This window comes from Syngnathus scovelli, chromosome 8 (assembly GCF_024217435.2).
Source record: "Syngnathus scovelli strain Florida chromosome 8, RoL_Ssco_1.2, whole genome shotgun sequence".
Taxonomy (NCBI): Eukaryota; Metazoa; Chordata; class Actinopteri; order Syngnathiformes; family Syngnathidae; genus Syngnathus; species Syngnathus scovelli.
The window spans coordinates 2,658,113-2,671,468 of NC_090854.1; the positions used below are offsets into that span (position 1 = coordinate 2,658,113).

General features: G+C 43.4%; 1 long non-coding RNA gene across 1 annotated transcript; it reads right to left on the reverse strand.

The window, feature by feature from the left end:
• Positions 1-8,458: 8,458 nt before the first annotated feature.
• Positions 8,459-12,358, reverse strand: LOC137840494 (uncharacterized). Its single transcript, XR_011087173.1, has 2 exons — positions 9,901-12,358; positions 8,459-9,856 (listed from the first exon to the last, which is right to left on the reverse strand). It is a non-coding gene; the product is annotated as an uncharacterized lncRNA (long non-coding RNA).
• Between the last annotated feature and the right edge of the window lie 998 nt (positions 12,359-13,356).

Consider the following 13,356-nt stretch of genomic DNA (forward strand, 5'->3'; position numbering starts at 1 on the left):
CCACCAGCGGGTTCGGGGATTGCCGCCACGACAGGCACCAACGACCTTACGGCCACAGCTCCGGTCGGCCGCCTCAACAATGGAGGCGCGGAACATGGTCCACTCAGACTCAATGTCCCCCGCCTCCCCCGGGACGTGGGAAAAGCTCTGCCGGAGGTGGGAGTTGAAACTCTTCCTGACAGGAGATTCTGCCAGACGTTCCCAGCAGACCCTCACAGAGCGTTTGGGTCTGCCAGGTCGGACCGGCATCTTCCCCCACCATCGGAGCCAACCCACCACCAGGTGGTGATCAGTTGACAGCTCCGCCCCTCTCTTCACCCGAGTGTCCAAAACATGCGACCGCAAATCCAATGACACGACTACAAAGTCGATCATCGAACTGCGGCCTAGGGTGTCCTGGTGCCAAGTGCACACATGGACACCCTTATGCTTGAACATGGTGTTCATTATTGAAAATCCATGTCGAGCACAGAAGTCCAACAATAGAACACCGCTCGGGTTCAGATCGGGGGGGCCGTTCCTCCCAATCACGCCCTTCCAGGTCTCACTGTCATTGCCCACGTGAGCATTGAAGTCACCCAGTAGAACGATAGAGTCCCCAGAAGGAGCGCTCTCCATTACTTCCTCCAGGGACCCCAAGAAGGGTGGGTACTCTGAGCTGCTGTTTGGTGCATAGACACAAACAACAGTCAGGACCCGTCCCCCCACCCGAAGGCGGAGGGAGGCTACCCTCTCGTTCACCGGGGTGAACCCCAATGTGCAGGCGCCCAGCCGGGGGGCAATAAGTATACCCACACCTGCTCGACGCCTCTCACCGTGGGCAACTCCAGAGTGGAAGAGAGTCCAGCCCCTCTCGAGAGGGCTTATACCGGAAGCCAAACTGTGTGTGGAGGCTAGTCCGACTATATCTAGTCGGAATCTTTCTGCCTCGCACACCAGCTCGGGCTCCTTTCCAGCCAGAGAGGTGACATTCCATGTCCCAAGAGCCAGCTTCTGCAGCCGGGGATCAGACCGCCAAGGTCCCCGCCTTTGGCTGCCGCCCAGCTCACATTGCACCCGACCCCTTCGGCCCCTCCCACAGGTGGTGAGCCCATGGGAAGGGGGACCCACGTTTCCATTTCGGGCTATGCCCGGCCGGGCCCCATGGGCGAAGGCCCGGCCACCAGACGCTCGCCTTCGAGCCCCGCCTCCAGGCCTGGCTCCAGAGGGAGGCCCCGGTGACCCGCGTCCGGGCGAGGGAAAACTAAGTCCATTTATATCACTCATCATAAGGGGCTTGGGTGAGCCGTGCTTTGTCTGACCCCTCACCTAGGACCCGTTTGCCATGGGTGACCCTACCAGGGGCATGAAGCCCCCGACAACATGGCTCCTAGGATCATAGGGGCACGCAAACCCCTCCACCACGATAAGGTGACGACTCGCGGAGGGGAGAATCATATAAATATTAAATAAAATCGGTCCGAGTACCGATCCCTGTGGGACACCACACGTAACATTATAGAGCTCAGAGGACGTATTGCCATGGACCGTGCGTCCTGTCTGATAGATAGGAATTGAAGCAGCTGAGTGGTGACCCTGAGATACCAACACAACTTTTAAGACGCCCTAATAAAATATCGAAGTCTACAGTGTCAAAGGCAGCACTAAGATCGAGTAGTAACAATACAGACGACATATTTGAATCCATAGCTATGAGGAGATCATTAGTCACTTTAGCAAGTGCTGTCTCTGTGGAATGATTAGCTCTAAAACCAGACTGAAAAGAGTCATATCGATTATTAGCGACCATGTAATCAATAAGCTGCTGCGCTACTACTTTTTCAAGAAGTTTTGCTATGAATGGGAGGTTTGAAACTGACCTATAATTACTGAGACAGTCCGGGTCAAGATTTGCTCGCTTAAGTAGCGATTTAATAATGGCGGTTTTAAAGGCTGTTGGCACTATCCCAGAGGAAACAAACAGATTGATTATATTTAAGATGGACGGTCCTAAAATTGGAAATAATTCTTTAAGTAGTTTGGCTGGAAGCGGGTCGAGTAAACATGTTGTTTGTTTAGCCGCACTAACCAATTTTGTAAGCATTTCAAGGGACACGCTTTTAAAATTTGAGAGGGTTATTGCATGATCCCCAGCGCTAGTAACCGGCGGAGCGATTGGAATGGTATTCTTGAGCTCGTCCCTAATGGACTCAATCTTTTGAGCAAAAAATTTCATAAACTCGTCAGCTGAGTGGAAGGAGCTATCGGGGGTCGGCTGGCGCAGAGTTAGCTTTGCCACTGTATCAAATAGGTATTTAGGATTGTTTTTATTGAGATTAATGACTTGCGAAAAATAAGGAGTTTTGCTAAAATAAGCGCATCTTTATATATCAGGAGGCTGTCCTTCCATACCTGATGGAAAACCTCAAGTTTGGTTAAACGCCATCTGCGCTCATGCTTTCTACATAATTGTTTAAGCGTACGTGTTTCATCTGCGAACCACGGAGTTGGCCATCTACGGCGAGTTTTCAGACGTAGCGGTGCCACAGAGTCGATGGCTTTTAATAATGTCGCATTGAATTCATTTGTAAGATTATTAATAGAGCCGCTGTATGCGGGAAACATGGCGGTTGCCGGTGACAGTAACTCAGATAGCGCAGTTGCAGTCGTGGAGTTAAAATTACGGCTGCCAAAATTCTGATTGCTCTCTTGTCTTTGACAAGGAACTAAAATTTCAAATTTTATTAAGAAATGATCAGACAGAACAGTAGTGTATGGCAGTACTGCTATATTTGAGGTTGCTAGTCCCCGGGATAATACCACATCTAAGGTATTTCCATTCTTATGCATTGCTGCCTGTACGGCTTGCGTAAAACCAAACATGTGAGTGAGTCGAATGAGACCGCACCAAAACGGCTTGCTCTGAGCTGCTCCTCAGAACAGGGGTAAAAGAGAGGCCTGTGATGCTATGATGATAAGCAAGTCAGACAAAAGCTTTGCTGTTCCATTTTATTTGGACCAAAACTGAATGAGTAAAATGTAAAACGGAAGGATTTATAACCATGATGTGTCAGCTGTAATGCTCGCCATGCTAATAATAATTATCAGGAGGCTGCATTCTAAGTTTTACTATTTAATGTAGTATGTTACAAAGACTGAGACACGGCCATGGAGCTTTTTCTGCAAGATTGCGGAGAAATGTCTAACCCCCATCATCCAGGATTCCTACTTTTGTACTCTTGGCCGTCCACCGACAAAGGGGTGACTCTGCCATGTCTCTGTGATATTGTGTAACCTTGCAGTCCTAACGGAAATCAGTCAAGTCAAGATTATTTATATAGCCCTAAATCACAAGCAGTCTCAAAGGACTTCACATATACAAAACAAATTGACAATTATTTAATTAAACAAACTCCAGCCGAATCGGCCACTACAGTTTTATTAAAGGCCATATCATAGAAATGTGTCTTTAAACGTGTCTTAAATGTTTCTACTGAGGTAGCAGTTCTACTATCCTTTGGTAGGACATTCCAAAGCTCTGGAGCCCGAATAGAAAATGCTCTAGACCAGATATGGGCAAACTACGGCCCGCGGGCCACATCCGGCTCACGGGGCTGTTTTATCCGGCCCGCCAAACCTGAATAAATTGTATTATTAAACTTTTTTTTTTGGGTCATTTTCCTATGTTTCCCCAATAGATGGGGAAGTGCCCACTTGGAAAAAAGGGAGACCAACAATACTATTGATTTCTTTATTACTTTATTTAGATGTATTCTTTCACTGATTCTTCAAGGTGATTGGTCAAAATGTTTGCTGTTTGATGTGATTTTGCCTCATTAGATAAACATATTTCATAAATCTGACCTGCAGGCGCTGAAGTGATGGAAACTATTATTCATAATAACAGTGTCGTATATAATGAGAATCACTGATAGTAGTTTTTGGGTGAAATATTTTTTTAATGCCGTCAAGGTTGAGATTCTTCTGTGGATCCACGAATTTCCTTGTTTTTTCCGTCGGGAGTATCATTTTCGTGAATTGTGTAGATCCATTGAGAAAATTGTTTTTATATATGGGGGGCAGCAGTATTGCGACAACCGCCTTATTTGCGGCAGCATTTTGGCACTACTTTCGTCACATCATTTACCTACTCATTTGCCTAATTAGCAAAAGTTTTAGCCTGCATGGCGAAAGTTTGGAGTTATGGAGGTCGCAGCGCTTCGAACATTAAGGAGCACATCAAAACAAAAAAACACAAAGGTACATTTTTACTTTTACAAGCATGTGGGTAATATGATGTTACACGTAAGCTAATGCTAGGCTATTGTCATGATATCGTTAAAGAATAAATCTTCAATGATAGACAGACAGACAGACGACATATATATATATATATATATAGAGAGAGAGAGAGAGAGAGAGAGAGAGAGATGTTAACAGAAAATTAACAGTTTTCATCAAAAGGAAAAGCTCCAGATTGATGGTGCCATTTTGATGTATTATATTCACCTTGGTAGCCCACCAAGCAGGAATATTTTTTGAACAAAACTGTTGAAATTGAGTGATATAATTAATGGATTTGGGGTTGCTATACTGCCAAAATCCAGGAGTTTCCAGGGAGCTTTGCCCCTGGCCCCCTGCGGCCCCCATTGGGGTAGCCTGTGCCCCCTCCCCACTGGGGGGTCGAAGGGCATGCGGGCCCCGGACCCCGGCTACTTTTCAGTGTTTTTTTTTCATTTGCCATTCTCATCCCTGTGCTGTTAATAAATGCATTTGTTTTCAAAAAGCATTTTTTGAATATCCATGCTTTACTACCTACTAAAAGTACAAACCTTTTATGCAATGACCTTTACATGTCATTTCTATTACTTCACACAAACACTACATCCATCTGCTCCTGGTTCGGCCCCCCGGTCTAAATTTAGAACCAAATTCAGCCCGCCAGTAAAAAAGTTTGCCCACCCCAGCTCTAGACCCTGCAGACATTTTTTTGGTCCTCGGGGTCACTAAAAGACTAGCGTTTTGCGAGCAGAGATTGTTAGAGCGGTGCTCACTCTAACTTATTTTGCAAGAACCACACGGGAGACAGTATGCCTTTTGAACACTTGCAAGTGGAGAGCTCGTTCGTCACTGTGCATACAGCGATGATCGAACGAAGTCTGACTTTGGATTATTGCAAGAGAGTATTTATTGAGAGAAAGCAGGGTGGGGGTTGTTAGAGATTTGCTCACTCCAATTTATTTTGCAAGAACCACACGGTAGACAAGCAAGTTCTTTTAGACACCTGCAGGTGGAGAGATCACTCGCTACAGGAATGAAATCTGGAGCCTCTCCCAACTGCAAAGGCATATTTATTAAGAGAAACAGAGTGGGGGTAATAGTAGGTTGAACAGGAAGGCCTTGTGCTCTAGTCAAAACATATCAGGGGATGTTTTACGACCTTGTGGAGGATGGGACAAGGTAGGTTATTTATTACCGGTTGCATTCCAACATAATCATACGATAAGGATAATCTGAAAAACCCTAACATCTCCCTCCTGTTTTATCATATGATTATGCCACCCCAAACAACAAAGACAAGTAAAAAACATATATGCATGTATAATGAAGAAAGATGAATAGTAAAAATAAAAAACAACAAACAATGATAGCAACACTTTCCAGTGAAGATGAGGCATTACCTCAATACCCCAAGATCAAACTTATTGTGTAAGAAAAAAACCTGCCGGCCAGATGTTATTAGCAGGAAAATTCTTACACGGTCCCTTTGCCTAAGACGACCAGAATGCTATCAATAAAAAACAAAAACACAGAAACAGTACATCATTGTATCCATCACTTGCGAAGCATTTTTGATGGTCAAATCATCAAGTTTCTGTAAAACATGCTCAACAGAACAGCATCTACGCAATCCACGTCTCATTATCATTATCACGTCTGTCACGTCTAAGAAGTTGTACATGTGCTCGTGTTTTCGTCAGCTGATGATGTTCTAGTCTGTAGGTGAGGTCTGTCACACACACTGGCGCACACACTCGTGTCCAGTTGGCAGGCAGCATCGGACAACTCTTGTGACCACAAAACCATGATCCGTACTGAACAGGCACGTGCACCCATAGGATGCAGGTGAGGCAGTGCCTCTGAACTTCTGGATGAAGTAGGTCCCGTCCGATGGTGCAGCCATGTTGGTAGTAGATGTTAGGGTTTTCCAGGTTATCTTTATCATAGGATTATGTTGGAATGCAACAGGTAATAAATACCTTACCTTGTCCTCCTTATCACAAGATCGTAAAACATCCCCTGAGATGTTTAGACTAGAGGACAAGGGCTTTCTATTCAGCCCACTCATACCCCCACTCTGTTCCTCCTAATAAATATGCCCTTGCAGGAAGGAGACCTTTCAGACTTCATTCGATAATCGCTGTTCAGACAGCGACGAATGGACTCTCCACCTGCAGGTGTCTAAAAGAACTTGCCTTGTCTCTTGTGGTTCTTGCAAAATAAGTTGGAGTGAGCAAATCTCTAACATTTTGGTGCCGTGACCCGGATCCTCATACCCACCATCTGACCGGCGAAGGAGGACGTGCTGCATTGTCGACAAGCCAGCGTCCATTAGGAGGACCTGGAAAAGAAAGTCCTGGGAAGAGAATTCTTCGCTGGGCCAGCATCTTAGGTCTGCCTTCGTCTGACAGAGGTGGATTGACGGGATCCGGCGGTGCAACGAACCAGGGGACAAGTAAGTTAAAGCGCTAAAGATACGGCTTTGGTTTGTCCGGGCTATGAGATACGGCTTTGGTTTGTCCGAGCTATGAGATACGGCTTTGGTTTGTCCGAGCTATGAGATTCGGCTTTGGTTTGTCCGAGCTATGAGATTCGGCTTTGGTTTATCCGAGCTATGAGATACGGCTTTGGTTTGTCCGAGCCATGAGGCCTAAAAAAGCGCTGGAGTTAGTGTGATTGAGTGTGTGACTGGTAGGATAAAATGACTAAAAAGCAGTTCTAGCGTTGATCCATGGCAAAAAAAAAAAAAAAAAAAAAAAAAAAAAAAAAAAAACAGGCTAGTAATTTGTTGAAAGGTCAATTTAAACCTGCATTGAGGATCCTCAAAGAAAAAAAAAATTAATTAAAAAAAAATTGTAAAACCTTAAGCTACTAAAATTAAGATGGGAAATAAGAACGGTAAATCTCTTGCTCTGCTCTTCTTTAAAACGAGAAGTTCATGGCAAGTAGATTTCTTAATTGTATGCAATACATGCTGAAGTGGAAGAAAATGTATGGAGTACAAGGAAATTTGAAATGTGGAAGAAGTGGATTGTGCTAAAATGTGGTTGAAAGCTTCACAAGAAAGAAGAGAACAAATCCAAAAGACAAAAGATAGAAAGTTGAAAAGTGATGAGGCCGCCATTCAATTGAGATTTGAAAAAGAATTCAGGGTGCATAGTGGCATCCCATTCAATGATACAGCTGAGAGTGCTTATCAACAACAGCTTAAAAATGCGCTCCTCACTAATTTCCGCCCTGAAATAGGCAACTGGGTGAGGAAACATTTGGTGGAAGTGGATGTTGCAAGTGTGACAACAACTATGCAATGGGCCAGACATGCTGAAAAAGTGATCAAAAAAGGCAAAAGTTCTGATGTATTTCATCTAGATAATGATGATGATGAACTAGATGAAGATACAACAGTCTTCTTCCAAGGGTCCCAGCAGGTTAGAGGGAGAGGTAGAGGCCAACAAGGTCGCAGGCCGCCATATAATTCAAAACCCCCACGAGATTCTGACAACTGTTGGAACTGTGGGAGACGAGGACACTTCGCACGAGAGTGTCGTTTTGCAAAACAATATCAATCAAAGGGTGGAGGAAGGAGCAGAGAAAAAGCCAAATTTTTAGCATGACAAGCTTCCTCCTCTTTGACCGCTTATGCTCATACAGAGAAAGAAAGAATAGATGCCCATATGACAGCAAAACATGTCATTGTCAGATTATTAGAATTTTTTTTGATTATTAGAAGTCCTGTCCATCCAAGAAGTATGACAATGCTGTTTGTATGCCCAAATTACAAATGACTAGAGCTCAAATTGTGTTACACTGAAGTTAAAATATGCAAATCAAGTGGTAAAGGAATGCAACTTGCTTCTAGAAGATAAATAAATAAAATTAGAATGTGCTGTCCTCGTGTGCATGGGAGGGACCAGCTCATGATCGACCACAGGAAATGGCCAGCCTGTGACGAATCATTGTTGCTGAGACCTACCTTTTGCATGCGAGAGCTGTGCATGTGTGTGCGTATAAGTTAAAATGATGAACATTGGCTAAAGTTTTAGTATAAAAAAAAAAAATTGCTAGACTGTGGTCTATCCAATTTGCACCGCAGAACAGAAATGATTTTGAAAGATAAAAATGAGAGGAAAAAGAGAAATCTGTTTGCAAGCAGAAACTAATCCACACTAGTGCATGTTAAGTGTCGAGCCCACATGAAAAATTCGAAGAAGAAAAAATGACAGAACATGCTTTCAAGAATTGGAAGAAGCTAAATTGTGAATTTAAGATTTTGCAATGCTACATTTAATAGGAATAATTGATTGGTTGTGTTATAAGATTATACAAAATTCTAAATGCAAGCTAAATCTGAGAGATTGAGTTCTTCAAATTTAAAAACAAAGAAAAAAAAAAAAATTCAGATTAATTTGCCAATTGTTTGTTTTAGTTAAGTTTTTTTTGAATTGGTGGATTGTTCTACCAGGAAACCTGAGTTGGAAATGATATATGAATGTTGTGTGGTGAGCTTGGATGAATTGGGACCAATGTGATAGAAAGACTCCTTTTTGGAGACTGCGTGTGAGATGCAAATGAACATTGATGAATGATAGCCTGAATGAAAAGAAATTACAGGTTGAATGGTTGAAGTTGTTGGTGACTACTACAGAAAATTAGTAGAGCGACTTTGATGAAAGAGTGATTTTGAGCAGGTTGAATGTTAGAAAGAAACACATAGCTTTTGGATTGATAATTAACTAGAAAAAAAAAACTGGAGAACCAGTAACACATGTAGAAGATGTGTGAACTGAGAAATTGAGAAGCGTTTTGGAAAGAAAGTCAAATTAAATAATGATGGAATCGTATGTAGTAAAGAACGCATTCTCCCAAAAAGTTTGTCAAGGTGTGAGGCATGGGCGTTGCCAAGCCTCAGAAGGGGGGGAGTGAGTAGGACTAGGACAGATAGTGGAAGATAGTAATAATACAACACTTTATGACAATGAATTTTCGAATACATTTGGTGTTATATTGTGGTAAATCTTTTGTTCTGGTGTAGATAGTTTAGCAACACGAGAGATTTAGAGGTTCAAAAGAAAGACAGTTAAAAGAAAACATTTTTGATTTGGACAATTGCAGGCTAACAGGAACATGAGAAAGATAAGAACTACGAGGTGGGATCCAATTTCATTGGGGAGATTGAGAATTCACAGCACCATACTCTAAATCACATTTTTGAGCAAGCATGACAATAACATGTGAGAGGTCAAGACATACAGATCAGGGCTTGATGTGGAAAGCAGACCTCGATGAGTTGATCTTCAATAATGATACAGAAGACAACATACTGTCCGATTAAATTGGAACTATAGATAAAATGTAGCTCAAAAATAGGATGAGTTGCAGGATTTACGATATAAAAACGAGACCGCTGTTATTAGAAGAATTTGAAGTTTGGTAAACAAACATTACCAGCAAATTGATGGAAGCAGCTACATTTGGAGATAGTCTTACAAGTGTTCAAACCAGCCTGTCATTCTCAGTGTCAGGGCCCCTGAAACCCAAGCCGAGTCTTCGCCTGCAGCCGTGAACAACCACAAAATGGTGCCTGGCTCTGAAGCACCTTTGACCTTTGGCGAAGGACAAGAAAAGACTGCTGTTGTGCACCTTTGACCTTTGGCGAAGGACAAGAAAAGACTGCTGTTGTGCTTGGAGGAGGACAAGTACACTCCGGAGGAAATACAACATCCTCGGGGACGAGAAAAGACAGTGGAAAGCGGAGGAACTCACAATGATGAAAATTGACTCATTTGAACAATGGACTCATTCAAGAGTGATGGATGGGGTCACTCTGAAGCAACAACAAAAGAACACCAACTTGATAGGGTGAAGTGCGGCAAAAAGATATGGACTTGGAGTGTCTGACAACCAAATCGCACTCCTTGCTACGGCGTTCCCAAATTTGGTGAAGCTTGGTTCAAAGTGGAAGGGAGGTTCATTGTGCACTGAGTTTGACAGAACTGAGGAGATTTGATAAATAAATAATTAAAAATTTGAAAAATACGTAGGGGTACAGATTATAATCAGAGATTGAACGGATTTGGATAAAACAAATAGGCTAAAACGGTAGGAAACAAGAGCAAGATCTTATATTTTGGCTCATCAAGCTTAAGACGTAGAGGTCGAGTTCTATAAATTTTAGAACAGGACATTTGGCAGTCAGGAGGAAGCTAGGTTGCTCAATGTACCTACTCAATACAATAGTAAGTTTTTTTGCACCACAGTGGAGGTTGGATGGTCAGAAAGTTAGGTACGTTCAATTTTTGACATTCACACAGTCATGCATAGGAGTCACAAGGCGACAGTTAACAAGACAATGACTGCAATAGGGGCCACCTACGACTGCACCGACATGAAAAAGTAGAAGTGAGAGAGCAGAGTATGGGATTATATGCTAAAACGTCTGCTATACATTTACCAATAGGAGATTCTATCAAGAGAAGCTACATGAGAGATGGATTAGAATCTCTTTGTCTGCGTGGGTGCGTGTGTATGTGTGTGTGTGTGTGTGTGTGTTCACACCCTGTGTGGGTGCGAGCGTGTGAGGACAAAGAAGGCATGGGTAAGACAATCTCTTTTAAACCAGGAGGCAATAAATGGGAACGCCCCTGTCATAAATAGTTTTTGGTTAAAGGGAATCATTAGGAAGTGTTCAAACTCTTCCCGCAAACATTCCTATTTGCCAGTTAAATGGGCACTACAATTGACTACGAGAGTTGCAAACAACAGATGAAGAGCAGTCCTTGGCAGATTATATGATCAGGACGCTCAAACTGTGTCAAAGACAAATTTACTGCCGCTTGATCTTTCCTCCTCACAGGTCGACAACCCCATCAATCCAGGAGACTGGGTCTACATCGAGGTCATCAAAGGAAAGAACTGGGCCAGCCACGACGGGAGGGACCATTCCAAGTCTTGCTGACTACACATGTTGCACCCAAGGTTGCAGGACCCACAAATGCATTAACGACGACTGCTCTCCAGGAGGAAACTGGATGGGAGCTTTGGACATCACCGCTGTGTGCCAGGATGAGGGAGCCGTTTTCAAGGTGTAAGGGCTCTACTACCAACATGGCTGCACCATCGGACGGGACCTACTTCATTCAGAAGTTCAGAGGCACTGCCTCACCTGCATCCTATGAGTGCACGTGCCTGTTCAGTACGGATCATGGTTTTGTGGTCACGAGAGTTGTCCGATGCTGCCTGCCAACTGGACACGAGTGTGTGCGCCAGTGTGTGTGACAGACCTCACCTACAGACTAGAACATCAGCAGCTGACGAAAATGCGAGCACATATACAACTTCTTAGACGTGACAGATGTGATAATGATAATGAGACGTGGATTGCGTAGATGCTGTTCTGTTGAGCATGTATTACGGAAACTTGTTGATTTGACCATCAAATATGCTTCGCAAGTAATGGATACGCTGATGTACTGTTTCTTTGTTTTTCTTTTTGTTTTTATTGATAGCATTCTGGTCGCCTTAAGGCAAAGGGACCGTGTAAGAATTTTCCTGCTAATAACGTCTGGCCAGCAGGTTTTTCGCTTGCACAATAAGTTTGATCTGGGGTATTAAGGTAATGCCTCATCTTCACTGGAAAAGTGTTGCTATCATTGTTTGTTGTTTTTATTTTTCCTATTCTTCTTTCTTCATTATACATATATATGTGTTTTTTTCTTACTTGTCTTTGTTGTTTGGGGTAGCATAATCATATGATAAAACAGGAGGGAGATGTTAGGGTTTTCCAGGTTATCTTTATCATAGGATTATGTTGGAATGCAACAGGTAATAAATACCTTACCTTGTCCTCCTTATCACAAGATCGTAAAACATCCCCTGAGATGTTTAGACTAGAGGACAAGGGCTTTCTATTCAGCCCACTCATACCCCCACTCTGTTCCTCCTAATAAATATGCCCTTGCAGGAAGGAGACCTTTCAGACTTCATTCGATAATCGCTGTTCAGACAGCGACGAATGGACTCTCCACCTGCAGGTGTCTAAAAGAACTTGCCTTGTCTCTTGTGGTTCTTGCAAAATAAGTTGGAGTGAGCAAATCTCTAACAGTAGAGCCCTTACACCTTGAAAACGGCTCTCTCATCCTGGCACACAGCGGTGATGTCCAAAGCTCCCATCCAGTTTCCTCCTGGAGAGCAGTCGTCGTTAATGCATTTGTGGGTCCTGCAACCTTGGATACAACATGTGTAGTCAGCAAGACTTGGAATGGTCCCTCCCGTCGTGGCTGGCCCAGTTCCTTCTTTTGATGACCTCGATGTAGACCCAGTCTCCTGGATTGATGGGGTTGTCGACCTGTGAGGAGGAAAGATCAAGCGGCAGTAAATTTGTCTTTGACACAGTTTGAGCGTCCTGATCATATAATCTGCCAAGGACTGCTCTTCATCTGTTGCTTGCAACTCTCGTAGTCAATTGTAGTGCCCATTTAACTGGCAAATAGGAATGTTTGCGGGAAGAGTTTGAACACTTCCTAATGATTCCCTTTAACCAAAAACTATTTATGACAGGGGCGTTCCCATTTATTGCCTCCTGGTGTAAAAGAGATTTGTCTTATCCATGCCTTCTTTCTCCTCACACGCTCGCACCCACACAGGGTGTGAACACACACACACACACACACACACATCTGCACGCACACATACACAAAACGGCATACAAAGTTCAGACGAACGACAACAATTTTACAGAGATTACTCACAAACAGAACACACAGACAAAGAGATTCTAATCCATCTCTCATGTAGCTTCTTTTGATAGAATCTCCTATCGGTAACTGTATAGCAGACGTTTTAGCATATAATCCCATACTCTGCTCTCTCGCTTCTACTTTTTCATGTCGGTGCAGTCGTAGGTGGCCCCTATTGCAGTCATTGTCTTGTTAACTGTCGCCGTGTGGCTCCTATGCATGATTGTGTGAATGTCAAAAATTGAACGTACCTAACTTTCTGACCATCCAACCTCCACTGTGGTGCAAAAAAAAAACTTACTATTGTATTGAGTAGGTACATTGAGGAACCTAGCTTCCTCCTGACTGCCAAATGTCCTGT